The sequence below is a fragment of the Cynocephalus volans genome, chromosome 7 (genome assembly GCF_027409185.1).
Source record: "Cynocephalus volans isolate mCynVol1 chromosome 7, mCynVol1.pri, whole genome shotgun sequence".
In the NCBI taxonomy this organism is placed as follows: domain Eukaryota; kingdom Metazoa; phylum Chordata; class Mammalia; order Dermoptera; family Cynocephalidae; genus Cynocephalus; species Cynocephalus volans.
The window spans coordinates 159,465,067-159,478,679 of record NC_084466.1 but is presented as its reverse complement, the minus strand read 5'-3'; positions in this window follow the sequence as shown (position 1 = coordinate 159,478,679).

Here is a 13,613-nt window from a genome sequence, read left to right as displayed (position 1 = left end):
GTAGACAAATGGAAATGTGCCCCACTTCATTTATTAGACTTCGCAGAAATGCACACTAAAAGCACTTCCAGCTACGACTCACCTGACAGGGTGGTCAAAACCAGAATGAAGAATAAAACCAAGTATTGGTGAGGAAATCAATCATTGCCGAGAGGGCCATGAATTGGTTCAACTAATTGGAAGAAAGTTTGATACCATCTAATAAAGCAGAAGATACACATATCCTGTGAACCAGAAAATCCACACACAGACATCCACCCTGCAGAAAGGTCTACGCACACTCTCCAAGACACATGTACAAGAAGAGTCATAGTAGTGTCATTGTCAATAGCCCCAAACTGTAAATGACAATTTCCATCATTGCTAAAATAAATAAGCAAACCCTCAGACTGTAGCACATTTATACAATGCCCTATAATAGCACAATAAAAATGAACAAAATACAGCTATGCTCAGCATAGATAAATCTCAAAGACATCATTTTGAGCAAAAGAATCCAGACACATGTGAAACACATAACAACATTCCATTGAAATAATGTCCAAAGCCAGGCAAAATCAAACTCAGTTTATCAGGGATGCATAATAGGTTGGTAAACCTATAAAGAAAATCAGGGAAAGAAATACCATAAAATTCAAGATAGTGGCTACATGGTAAGGGTATGTAGGAATTCTGGAACATCGAAAATGCTTCAGTTCTTAGCCTTGGTGGAGGCAATAAAGGGTTTGCTTTGTTACAATATGTTAATCTGTGTATTTCCTTTTTTTACTTTCCATTTTTATGTGTGTTTGTCAATACAAAAGAAAAACAACCACCACTATAAATATATGTATTATTAAGGTTTTAAAAAGGAAAAGAGAGCACAGAAAGAAGAACGTTCCTGCTCAGAGGAGGAAGCTGGAGACAGACCTGAGGCAGGATGGACCTTGGGCTGTTGGAGGACCAGAGAGAAAGCCAGTGTGGAAGAACAGCTGGACAGGGTCAGGTGCACAAACACCCAGAAGGAGGACGTGGGGCCGAAGTCTGGAGAGCCAGGGATTGAATGAAGGAGTCTTCTTATTCAAAATACAGAAAGAGCAAGGAACATATTTAAAATATTTTGAGTCATAAAGAATTATAAAGATATCAGAGCATATTCTAAAAGCGCAATAACTAAAACCATTTGAATTCATTCACTGAAGGTATATTTATTTGGTACATCCCACAGACAAGCACTATTCTGACTGCTGGGGTGTAACTATGAGCTTATTTTGCAGGGGGAGAAGAAGGCAATAAATACGAAAGCTATTCAACTGGAAGAATGATTCAGGGTGAAATCCAAGCTGGAAGGAAAATTAAACGGAGGCAGAGGGTGGCCGAGAGAACAGGGCTACCTTGAGGGGGGGGGCGGCCAGCAGGGGAAGGTTTTCTGGGGAGCAGACATCAAACTGGAGCCTGGATAACCTAAAAACAAGCACAGTGCAGAGGGACACAGGCGGGCAGTGAAACAGAATTGGAAGCTCAGAATGTCCAGGCATTTCCAAGCGTTATGGGTAGATGGTTTACAGGGTATATAGAGCGGGAGAAATTGGCTGCTAATTGGACAAATAAAGTTGTTTTTCTTTTTCAAGGAATACACAGCATAAACCACAGAAGAGTTAAGGATTTAAATGCAAAGGGTAATCACAACAGAGCCTTTGGAAGATGCTACAGAGATCCATCTTCTCTCAGGTGGAAAGTCCCCTCAGCCAAGAGGCTCCCGGGAGGCAGTGCACCCTGGTGGTTAAGGCAGACCATCAGCATCCGGAAAATCTGATGGGTTTCTAACTCTCAGAAACGGAACGCGAGAATGGAAGGACCGTGTTAAGAATGGCGGACACTCCTGACGGCATTGTGAAATATCTCAGAGCCAAAGTGGAGTCGCTTGTATTTTTAAAAATCCTGACAAATAGAGCCTGGAAAATCCATGAAGAAGGATTCTCGTGCCTGATCCCAAGAGCTATCACAAAGGACTCTGCAGAGCCACAGCCTTGCACAGAGGCCATCACACCCTTACACAGAAATGCTTCTGCAAGGACATCTGCCCAGCAACTGCCTGTCCAACCTCAGACTAGTGTCACCTTGTTACTGATTCTCATAGCCAAGGATAATTATCCCAAAACAATGATTTAATCCTGCACCATTTTTCCTTTAAGACCTTTGCCTCCCTTTACCTCCCTGAACACACACACAGTTCACTACGACATAGGTGTTCCCATTGCAATGCCCTATTCCAGAATAAATATCATTTTCTCTTAGAGAGACTCCCTGGGTTTGTTATTTAGGTTGACAGCATCAAGGGGCCACCCGCATCCTTCTTGCTGGGTGAGATCAGCAAGGCCCCTAACTCTGTAAATCAAAAAAATAGTATGAAACAAAATTTTAAAACCTTAAAACTAGAAGTTTCTTTCAAATATCAAAATGAAAATCATAATAAAATCAACTTTATAGGTTTTGAGCAAGGCTTATGAAGCAAGCTAACTCACAAAGAAACCATTAGCAGAGTCAAAGCATTGCTATATTTAACAAAGTGTTCCAAAAATCAAGGAGAAAAAATATGGAAAAATAAACATGAACAATTAACAAAGGAAGAAATACAAATGGAAAATGACTTATGAGAACATGTTGTTGTCGTGTAATTAAATTAACATGAAATTTAGCAAGATAACATTTTTGTCCTGCCAGTCAAAGTTGCAGGGAAATGAATTCAGGGTGGTAGAAGTTCTAGAAACATCCAGCCTTCTCAAGTTTGGAGTTGGGGGGTCGGGAATGGCAGTGAGGAGCGCATGTGGGTCTCGCTTTCACAGGTCCCCACAGTGCTCTTGGGACTGTGCAGGCTCTGTCCCTGGTGCATGGCTTGGGCTTGGAAATGCCCAAAGAACTGAATCCCCAGGAGCTGAATGGCTTTCTTTGTAGCTGTGTTAAGCCACACTGTGTTTTAAATCCAATTCTTTTAGAGGAAACATTGTTTCAAAGATCTGAAGTACTGGCAAGAGCTTGGTGTCTCTTCATTCTAAAAGGAGCACCTCCAGAAATACCTTCGCACCAGTGCACTGATTTCTCTGGGCCTCTCATATTTTTGCTGAAGGACTTTCTTCCAGGAGCTGTATTTCCACCCTGATGTCCTGACACACAGATCAACAGCTGTCTAGCTCAGAACTGATTCTATCAAGAGCAATAAACTGCAGGCACGTCCCTGGATACAGAAATTGCCTCCCAGCCCTTTTCCTGGACTGAGATTTCAGACACCGGGTTGCCAAGCCTCTGTGGGGCAGCGGCTCCCAGGCCCGCTGTGGACACATTTGCACAGGGCAGGCTGCAGGTTCCTCCTGCCTCCTGCTCCTAATTAGCATCAGAGCCGATAGGGACCACACTATCATCCGGCCTGCTTCTGCTCATTTCTTCCCCTCTTTATTGAAGAAATTATTTATGGTTCCACAGAATCATAAATGTTATGACAGTGGGAAAAAATCAAGCTGAGAATTTCTTGTCTGACCCTGCACTGTTGACACGTCTATTTAGATCTCGAAATTAAAACTGCATGCCTACAAAGTCCTCAAGAGTATAGCAGAGGACACCGTAGTGCTACATTTCACGAAAGAAAAGCATTCAATCATGCATATATTATGGCACATAAAAGTAAGCCCCTTTGTTATTTGAGTCACCAGAATTTATTAATCACTCATTGTGTGGGAGGCTTTGTTCTGGAGACTATAATAGCAGCTGGAATACAAAGAGGAGTTACACACAGGCCCCTCTGCCAATGGAAGTCGCAGCCCAGCAAAAGCACATGAACAATTAAGATCCGTTAAATTCCAACACGAGGTAAAATGGTTGCAGGGCTAAGTGGAAAATTATGGAAGCCAAGGAAAGAGAGCGAGCAACTCTGCAATGAGAAGGAAGGTCTGGGTAGAGCAGCAAAGCAAGGTTTCTTTGCTAAGCTGCTCTTCCCAGTCCATCTGCTGCCCCTGTCGGGACCCTGGATGGTCCCATGTTCCTGCCAATCACCGGATTCTACCTCCTGAGCCACTTCTGTCTACCCTCTGCCAGTAACCTCCTTCGGGTTTCCATAATCTCCCAGGTGTACTGGACCCTGCCTCCAGTCTTGCTCCCTGAAAACCACAACATTGGACTAAATTTTAAAAATGTAAAATTGGCCTTGTCATTACCTGGCCTAAAACCATTTGAAGGCTCCACGTTGCCCTCAAGATAAAGTCCGAAGTTCTTAAGAGGCTTGCAAGGTCTCCTCTCTCTGCTCACATCCAAACCTTCAGGGCTGTCCAACTCCTTGCATGCACCTTGCATTGCTCTATGCTGGAAGTCCCTCCCCTGCCCACCCCTCACCTCACTCTTTCCCTTGACATCTACTCATGCTCAAAGTCTCACCATGGCAACCACTCCTCTGGGACCCCAAGTCAGGATTCTGTGACTTCCTGCTCATCTCTGCCATAGCCACCAACATTCGACTCATCCCATGACTTCCCACATTGCGTTACAATCACCCATGAACTAGACCAGGAGCTCTTGGAAGGCAGGGTTCCTATCTCTAGCACCCAGCTCTGTGCCTGACCCACAGTGGATACTGAGTATATGTGAAAAAATTTTACCATGATGGAGATATTGACCTGGGCTGTGAAGCCTCAGTGACTGAAAACAGGAAGATAGTAGGAAAGGGCATTTGACATGCACAAAAGCTCAAAGGCAGAAGATACATGGCCTTCTCAGAGAATTTCAACATGTGGGCAGATAATGAGAAATTAGGTTGGAAAGGCAGGCTGAAGCCAGGTGACAGAAGGCCTTGAATGCCAGGCTAAGGAGTTAACAGAGAAGACTTCTGGACCCACCCAGGAAGGAATAACAGGGACAGGATTTACTATGCCACCTGAAACAATCAAAGGAGACCAGAAAAAAAAAAAAAAGCTACAATTTTCAAGACACCGCACATCAGGCAATGAAGAACAGCGCTCTGTGAGAGGCAGGTTTGTCAATGAGGTGATCCCTGTGATTGACCCTCCTCGAGAGAGCTTGAGACAGCTTCCAGGCCACGGCACAGCCAACGGGAACCCAAGTGGAACCTGGCGGTTCTCCTGAGCTGAGGAGGCAGACTGGGGCTCTGGGAAGCCAAAGTGGCCAGAGTTTGCAAAGCAGGGTGCTCACAGAGATTGCTGCCTAGAGAGAGAAACCCCATGTTCTGCTAAAGGATGCCCTGGATTATTCAGCCAAGTACTGATCAGCATATTGGGGAAGAACAGAGAGATCCTCATAAAGTCAGGAAAAATATTAGAAAACATGGCTTCACACAGGGCCATGAATGGTGCTTGTTCCCACCAACCAGGTTTGGAAATCTCATAATTCATAATGCATTGGAGAAAATACCCAGGAAGGTCTTTCCTCAATAGAGAGAGATAATTAGGTATAGATAGTGTACTGCAGTAAACCCACCTAACAAATCAGAGAAGCAAAACCTTAAAGAACCAAACTGTCTCCCTATTAACTATGCCCCAGAACAAATCTCAGTAAGAACTGCAGTAATAAAAAAAATCCAGCACCTAAATACATTGTCTGGCATCCAATGAAAGATAAACAGACATACAAAGAAGTGGGGAAACTCAACCCATAATGAAAAGAATAATCAATCAATCAAAACCAACCCAGAACTGACAAGATGTTAGAATTTGCAGACAAGGACATTAAAAATTATTACAAGTGTATTCCATATGTTCAAACGTTGCTTGAAGACATAAAAGATATAAAATAAAGAACAAAACAAATTCTAAAGTCAAAAATTCCAATCTCGAAAATGAAAACTACACTGGATGGGCAAGTCAGACATTGCTGAAGAAAGGAATAGTAAACTTGAAGGCACAGCAACAGAAACTACCCAAAATTAAGAACAAAAGAGATAAAATAATAAAAGAAAATAAAAAGACCATCGGTCTCTTGTGGGACAACTTCAAGAGATGCAACATACCTGTAAATCGGGTCTGTGAAAGGGTGGAGGGGGGGGCAAAGGAAAAATTGAATGGTTGAGAATTCTTTAGTTTGATAAATCCACAGATATGAAAAGCTTAAGCAATCCCAAGGCACATTATGATTAAAATGGTAAAAACCTGTGGTAAAGAGAAAATCTTAAAGAACAGAGAAAAAAGAACACATTGCATCCAGAAAAGCAAAGATACGGACGAGAGCATGTTACTCATCAGAAACCACGTGAGAAGGCAGTAGAGCAACACCATTAATAAACTGAGATAAAAAACTTACCAACCTAGAATTTTATATCCAACTGAGTCCTTCAAAAACAAAGACAAAATAAAGACATTTTCAGAAGTGCTAAAGTTGAAAGAATTTATAAGTCCTGCATGACAAGCCCTGTGAAAGGGAGTCCTCCGTAAAGAAAGAAAACAAGACAGGTGGAAACATAGGCCTGCAGAAAGGATGATGTGCACTGGAAATGGTAGTTACCTTGGTAAATATATAGAATTTACCCTATTATTTAAATAACATTAAAAGCTAACTGACTGCTTAAGCAAAAATAATAGCAATGTATTGTGGCGTTGATAATACATGTGCAAGTAAAATATAGGACAATAGCTAAAAGGCCGAGAGGACAGAAATGGTAGAATGCAAATGTGAGGTTCTCCTACAGGATGTGCAGTAGTATGGTATCACTTAAAAATAGACTATGATAAGTTAAAGAGGTATGCTAAATAAAGCAATTATCCAATACTTTATGTAATAATCACTAAGTTTTCCATAAAGCTTTACAGCCAATGAGCCAATAAATGAGATAAAATGGAATTATAAAATATATATCATTAACTAAAAAAAAAAAGCAGAAAAACAGGAAAGGGGAACAAAGAAGAGATGGGAAAATAGAAAAGAAACAGCAAGTGGATGGACTTAAACCTAACCAAATCAAAAGTCACACTAAGTGTCATTTGACTAAATGTCCCAACTAAAATGAAGAGATTGTCATATTGGGTGAGAAAGACTCACATGTCTGCTTCTGACGAGAAATGCACTTTAAATATCAATGTAAAAATGAGTTGGAAGAAAAGCATAAGGAAAATATACACCATGCTAACTCTGACAAAAGAAAAGTGGACTTTTTTTATATCACACAAAAAGCTTTCAGAGCAGATTATTAACAGAATGCCACTTTGTAACATTCAAGAGGCTCAAACAAGTTTAAACCTTCATGACTTAATAACAAAGCTTCACAATATGTTAAGCCCAAACTGATTAACTTCAAAGAAAAAGGGAGAAATGAGCAATTACAATCAGAAATTCTAGTATCTTTGCCTTAATAACTGATTGAGGAAATAGAAAGAAAACCAGCAAGGATATAATACACTTCAACAATGCTCTCAATAAACCTGACTGACATTTACAGATAGATCACGTCACACAACAACAGGAGAGTGCACATTCCTTTCAAGTATGCACGTAAAATTTGCCCAGAGAGATCATATCTTCGACTATTATATAAGTCTAAATAAATTTCATACAATTAAAGTCATAAAATTATGTGCTCTCAAAAAAGTGAGATTAAATTAGAACTTAAAAACAGAAAGATGTGTAGAGCATGCCAAGATATTTGGGAACAAAATAACATAAAATAATCCATGGGTCAAGGAAACTGAAAGGGAAATCAGAAATTATTTTGAGCTGAATGAAAATAAAAATACATCATATTAGAATGTATGAGATACAGCTACGGCAGTAATTATGGTGGAATTTATAGCACCAAATGCCTATCATTAAAAAGAGAAAGGTCTCAAATCAAGGACAACGGCTTCCTACTTAAGAAACTAGAAAAGGAATAGTAAATTAAACCCGAAGCAGAAAAAAGAAATAATAAAGATAAAAATAGAAACCAAAAAAAACAACAACAACAAAATGGAAAATGAATAAAATCAAAAGATGTTTCTTTGAGAAGGTAATACAATCAATAAACTGACCAAAAACAAAAAGAGACAACACAAATTACCCATGTAGGGAACAGGATGAGAGGTGATGTCACTGCAGAGGCAAAAATAGGCATTAAAAGAATAAGAGAATGTCATGGTCAACATTAAAATTGCACATTGAAAAACAGATGAAATGGAAGATTTGTTGAAAGATGCAATCTACTAAAATTTACTGAAAACTATGGTAAACTTATATCTGTTAAAGAAACTGAATTTGCAGTTAGTCCTCTACATGCACACACACACACGCGCACGCGCGCGCACACACACACACACACACACACACTCCTCTAGTACCAGACGGCTCTATTAGTGAATCACACCAAACATGTAAGAAAGAAATACATCAGTTCACCACAATCATGTTCATAGAACTGAGAGGAAGGAATACTCCCCAGTCCATTCTTTGAGGCCAGCATTACCCTGACTTTAAAATACATTATCAGAAAAGAACACACAAATATAAAACATGGATGAAAAAAATAATCTTAATAAAATTTAGCAAATTTTCGCCAATATATTTAAAAATATATATATCATGATCAAGTACAGCTTATCCCATAAATACAATGTTTGTCTAACATTTGAAAATCAGTAATGTAATTCACCCTATTAACAAAATAATAAATGAAAACCACCTGATCATCTCAATTGAACAGAAAAAGCAATTTACAAAATCCAACATCTGCTCCCCTTAAAACTCTCACCAAATGAGAAATAAAAGTGAACTCCCTCACCGTGATAAAAAGCAGCTATGAGAAGGTCACAGCTAACATCACACTTAATGCTGAAAGACTGAGTGCTTTTCCCCAAAGACGAGGAGCATGACAAGGAGGTCCACCCTCAGCACTTCCGTCCGATATTGTACTGGAGGTCCTGTCCAGCGCACTCAGGCTAGAAAAATAAATACAAGGCAGGCAGTCCGGCAAGGCAAGAGCAAAAGTCTCTTTATTCTTGGATGACATGATCATTGGTGACAAAAATTCAATGAAATCTGCAAAACTACTGAGACAAATAAGTGAGTTTAGCAAGGTCGCAGAACACTATACCAATACTCAAAAATCAATTTTTCAATATCTAGTAAAAAGTAATTATGAATTTAAAATTAAAAACAATACAATTGTATTAGTAGTATTAGTTATTAATTATTGTATTAATAGTATTAAAGTATGAAAAAGAGATCAATACAACAAAAATGTTTGTAAACCAAAAACGAGAAGAGAAAAATTACTAAGAGAAATTAAAGAACAAATTAAGTGGAGAAATATATTTTGTTCGTAGGTCAGAAAACTCTATTTTGTTAAGATGTCAATTTCCCCCCAATTGATTTAGGGATCCAATGCTGTCCCAAACAATATCCCATCAAGGTGAGATTAACAAAATTGACAAACCGATTCTAAATTGCATAAGGACCTACAGTAATGAAATCAAATGTTGAAAAAGAGCAACGACATTGAAGGGGCAACTCCACTTGGCTTGATGGTTATAATCAAAAATGTTCATTATAATATTCAAAAGAGAGAGATAAGCCAAAGGAAAAAAGTAGAGATTCCAGCAACAGATACGTGAATACAGATGGTAACTTTTGGCAAAGGTGCAAAGTCATTCAATGAGAAAAAGGTAGTTTTTAACAAATGGTGCTGAAACAAGCAATTTTTTATATACAAAAACAAAGACTTTGAATGTTATCTCACACCATACAAAAAATTTAACTTAAGACATTTCATAGACATATGAAAAGCTCTAAAGCTTTTGGAAGAAAATTCTTCGCCAAAGATACTTCACTAAAGAAGATATATGAATAGCAACTAATCACACAAAGTATCCTGAATAACATTCTCTTAGTAAAATGCAAATTAAAGCCACAGTGAGATACCACTATACATCTATTAAAATGGCAAAAATTAATAAGACTGACTATACCAAGTGTTGGTGAGGATATGGGGGCACCAGAACTTTTGTGAGTATAAAACAGTACCACCACTTTTAAAAACTGCTTTCCATGTATCTACACATGCAATTCACACAGGCTCTTGCCATTCCACTCCTGTGTATTCATCCGAGTGCGAACAAAGTGATGACTGTACAAAGACTTGTACACGAATGTCCGCCGCACCTTCCACCAAGAAGTGAGTGGATAAACACACAGTGGTGTGTACGTGTCACAGACTACTACTCAGCAGCAACACGTGACACACTGTGGATGCACGCAGCAATGGGAATGAGTCTCAAAGCAACTACACTGAGTGAAGGCAGGTAGACAAAATGGGTGTACCCTGTATAAATTTACTTCTGTATAACTCTAGAATTCTGGTGACAGAAAGCAGATGAGTGGTTGCTTGGGGTGGGAGGAGGAGCAGGTAGGGTTAGCAGAGGGACATTTTGAAGGTACACAAATAAATCCTGGAGGGATGGACAGGTTCATTTACCTCACTGTGTTGGTGATTTTATAGGTGCATGTGTATGTCGAAACTTACTAAATTGTACACTTTAAATATGTGTGATGGATTATGGGTCAATTACACCTTTTTGGAGGTAATGAATAAGTATAGCCAGGTCACAAGACATAGGACCAATATATGACTGTCAATATCAATTGTATTTCTATATACCAAAAGCAAACAATCCAAAAATGAAATAAGAAATACAATACCATTCACAATAGCACCAAAAAAAGATAAAATACTTAGAAATAAGTTTAACCATAATAGTGCAACACTTTTATACTGAAAATTACAAAATACTGCTGAGGGAAATTGAAGATCTAAATAAATGGAAAGACAATCCAAATTCACAGATTGGAAGATTGAATGGTAAGATGGCAGTTCTCTCCAAATTGGCATTTAGATTCAACACAATCTCTATTAAAATTCCAGCAGACTTTTTGCAGAAATTGACAATTTGATACCAAAATTTATAAGGACATACAGAAGACCTAGAGTAGCCAAAACAATCTTGAAAAAGCAAATCAAAGTTAGATTTTACTTCTGATTTCAAACTTTACCATAAAGTTCTTGTTGTTAAGACAGTGTGGTTCAGGCATAAGGATAGACACAAAACTCAATGGGACAGAATTCACAGTCCAGAAACAAATTACATTTATAACCTATTGATTGCTGGTAAAGGTGCCAAAGCAATTCATTAGGGAAAGGATAGCCTTCTTAACAAACAGTGCTGGGACAATGTGCAAAAATATCAACTTAGACACCAAACACAAAAATTAACTCAAAATAGATTATAGACTTAACTGTAAGAGCTAAAACAATAAAACTTTTAAAATAAAACATAAGAAAAATATTTCAAGACTTTGGGTTAGGCAAAGATTTCTTAGATGTGACATCAAAAGCATGTTATCAACAAACTGGACCTCATTAAGAATCAAAATTTTTGCAATTCAAAAGATACCAATAAGAAAATGAAAATACAAGCAATAGACTGGGGAAATAATATTTGCAAAACACATGTCTAATAAAGGTCTTGTGTTCAGAATATACCAGAACTCTTATAACTCAATAATAAAAAGACAAACAACCCAATGAAAACATTAGCACAAGATTTAAATAGACATTTCTCCATAGAAGACAAACAAATGGCTAATGAGCACATAAGAAGATGCACAACACCATTAGTCACTGGAGAAGTGATGAATGAAACCACAAGATAACATTTCACATCTGCTAGAATGCTATAATAAAAAAGACAGGCAGCAGCAAATATTGGAGAGGATGTGGAAAAGTTAGAACCCTCATGCACTGAGAGTGGGAATGGGAAATGGTGCGGCCACTTCAGAAAACAGTTGGTCAGTTTCTTCAAAAGTTAAGCATAAATTTACCACACGACCCAGTAATCCGACTCAGATATCCACACAAGAGAAGTGAAAATATATGTCCACGCAACGTATCTTCCACATTTCTTTGCTGCATTATTCATAGTACCCCAAAACTGGCAACCACCTGCATGTCCGCCAACTGCTAAATGCACCGTGGAATACTGTTCTGCAATAAAAAAGAACTTCTTTTACATGCTATAACATGGATGATCCTCAAAAACATTGCACTGAATGAAAGAATCCAGACACAAGAATCTACATATTACCTGGTTCGATCTATAAGAAAGAAATATCGAGAAAAGTCATAGCTACAGAAAAAGAAAGATTAGTGGTGCTTAGGACAGATAAGTGTACACAGGAATCATATCGGGGTGACGAAAATGTTCTAAAACTGATTGATGGTGACAGTTGCACAAATGTGTCAATTTACTAAAAATCATTGAATTGTAAACTTGAAAAAGGCAACATATATCATATGCAAAATATACTTTAATTGAGATATTTAAATACAAACACAATAAGTTGTTAAAAAATACATTAAGGGTGTCTCAGAGTTTTTGAGGATTTCTGACATGATCCAAACTGTACTTTAGGAACATAATTCATACGGTTATATGAAAGACAGATTAGGTATGTAGGAATGACAGTTTTGAAGTGATAAAACTACTAAATATGACACCTTCCAGTCAAACACACAATATGATATAGAATCTGAGGCTACCCAAGGTCCCTTTCAAAAGCTCACATAATAGAGTTGGCACGAGATTCACCTAGCTTCCTAACCACCCCTCCCCCACAAATTCACCAAATGACGTAGAATTAAAGGAAAGTGAAGATTGTCAAGTGAAGACTAACTTTCACAGCCAACAACTCTGTTGTGACATTTGACAAATGTTGATACAGTCTTCTGCATTACACTGCTTATGCAGCAAACTTCTTTTTCCTTTTGCAGCACGTCTTACTAATGGGACAGATTGGAACTATGACAGTGCTGATGTTCTGTGCCAGAAGCCATTCAGCAGGTGCCTGAGCTCGCTTTGCTGTTTGAAAACCAGAGCCATCTGCCAATCGTAGGGAAGTGACACCTGAAAAACCTGCAGCACAGAGGTTAAGAGAAAATGATGTATATGCCAATCCAATCTCTGATTTTGACAAAATGTCTCATTCCAATGCAAATTCATTGTGTGAGTCAAAGGTATCATTTTTTTGCAACATCAAAGCTCGTGCTAGCTTGTGGCAAGGGAATTTGCCTTCCTGACAATTTCTTGCTTAGATCTCTAGACAAGAATTGCCACTTCAGCTTCCTTCTTACATTTCCCCTGAGCACGCCCCTCGGCATGCCCCTGCCCTAACGCAATTCTGCAGACGCTCTCTGGAAGTCATTAATATTTGGATTTCGTTCATCATTTCCTGTGAACTGCAGTGGGGTTTAAGCAATGAGCCATAGCCGTTGTCTTTTCCAGTTTTCATCTGCGCTGCCGCTAGCTCTGATTCACGTTGCCGGGGAAGGTTCACTCCCTCACATTTGTCTAAGTGCAACCAGTGTCAGTGCAATGCATGTTTAAGGTTAAAATGAGTAAGAAATAATCTCTTTAAGCTCGAGTGTAGACGAAACCTTGTAGAAAAGGGCTGTTCACAAAATAAAAATCAGTCACAGAAGCGTGGCTAGGAGGTGGATGTGCCAAAAACCCTGCACTTGGAGGCAGGTAAAGCCTTGGGAGAGAAAAACTGACAATAAAGGATGTACAAATATACGTATGTATATATGTTTTACATATACATTTATATATGTTCAT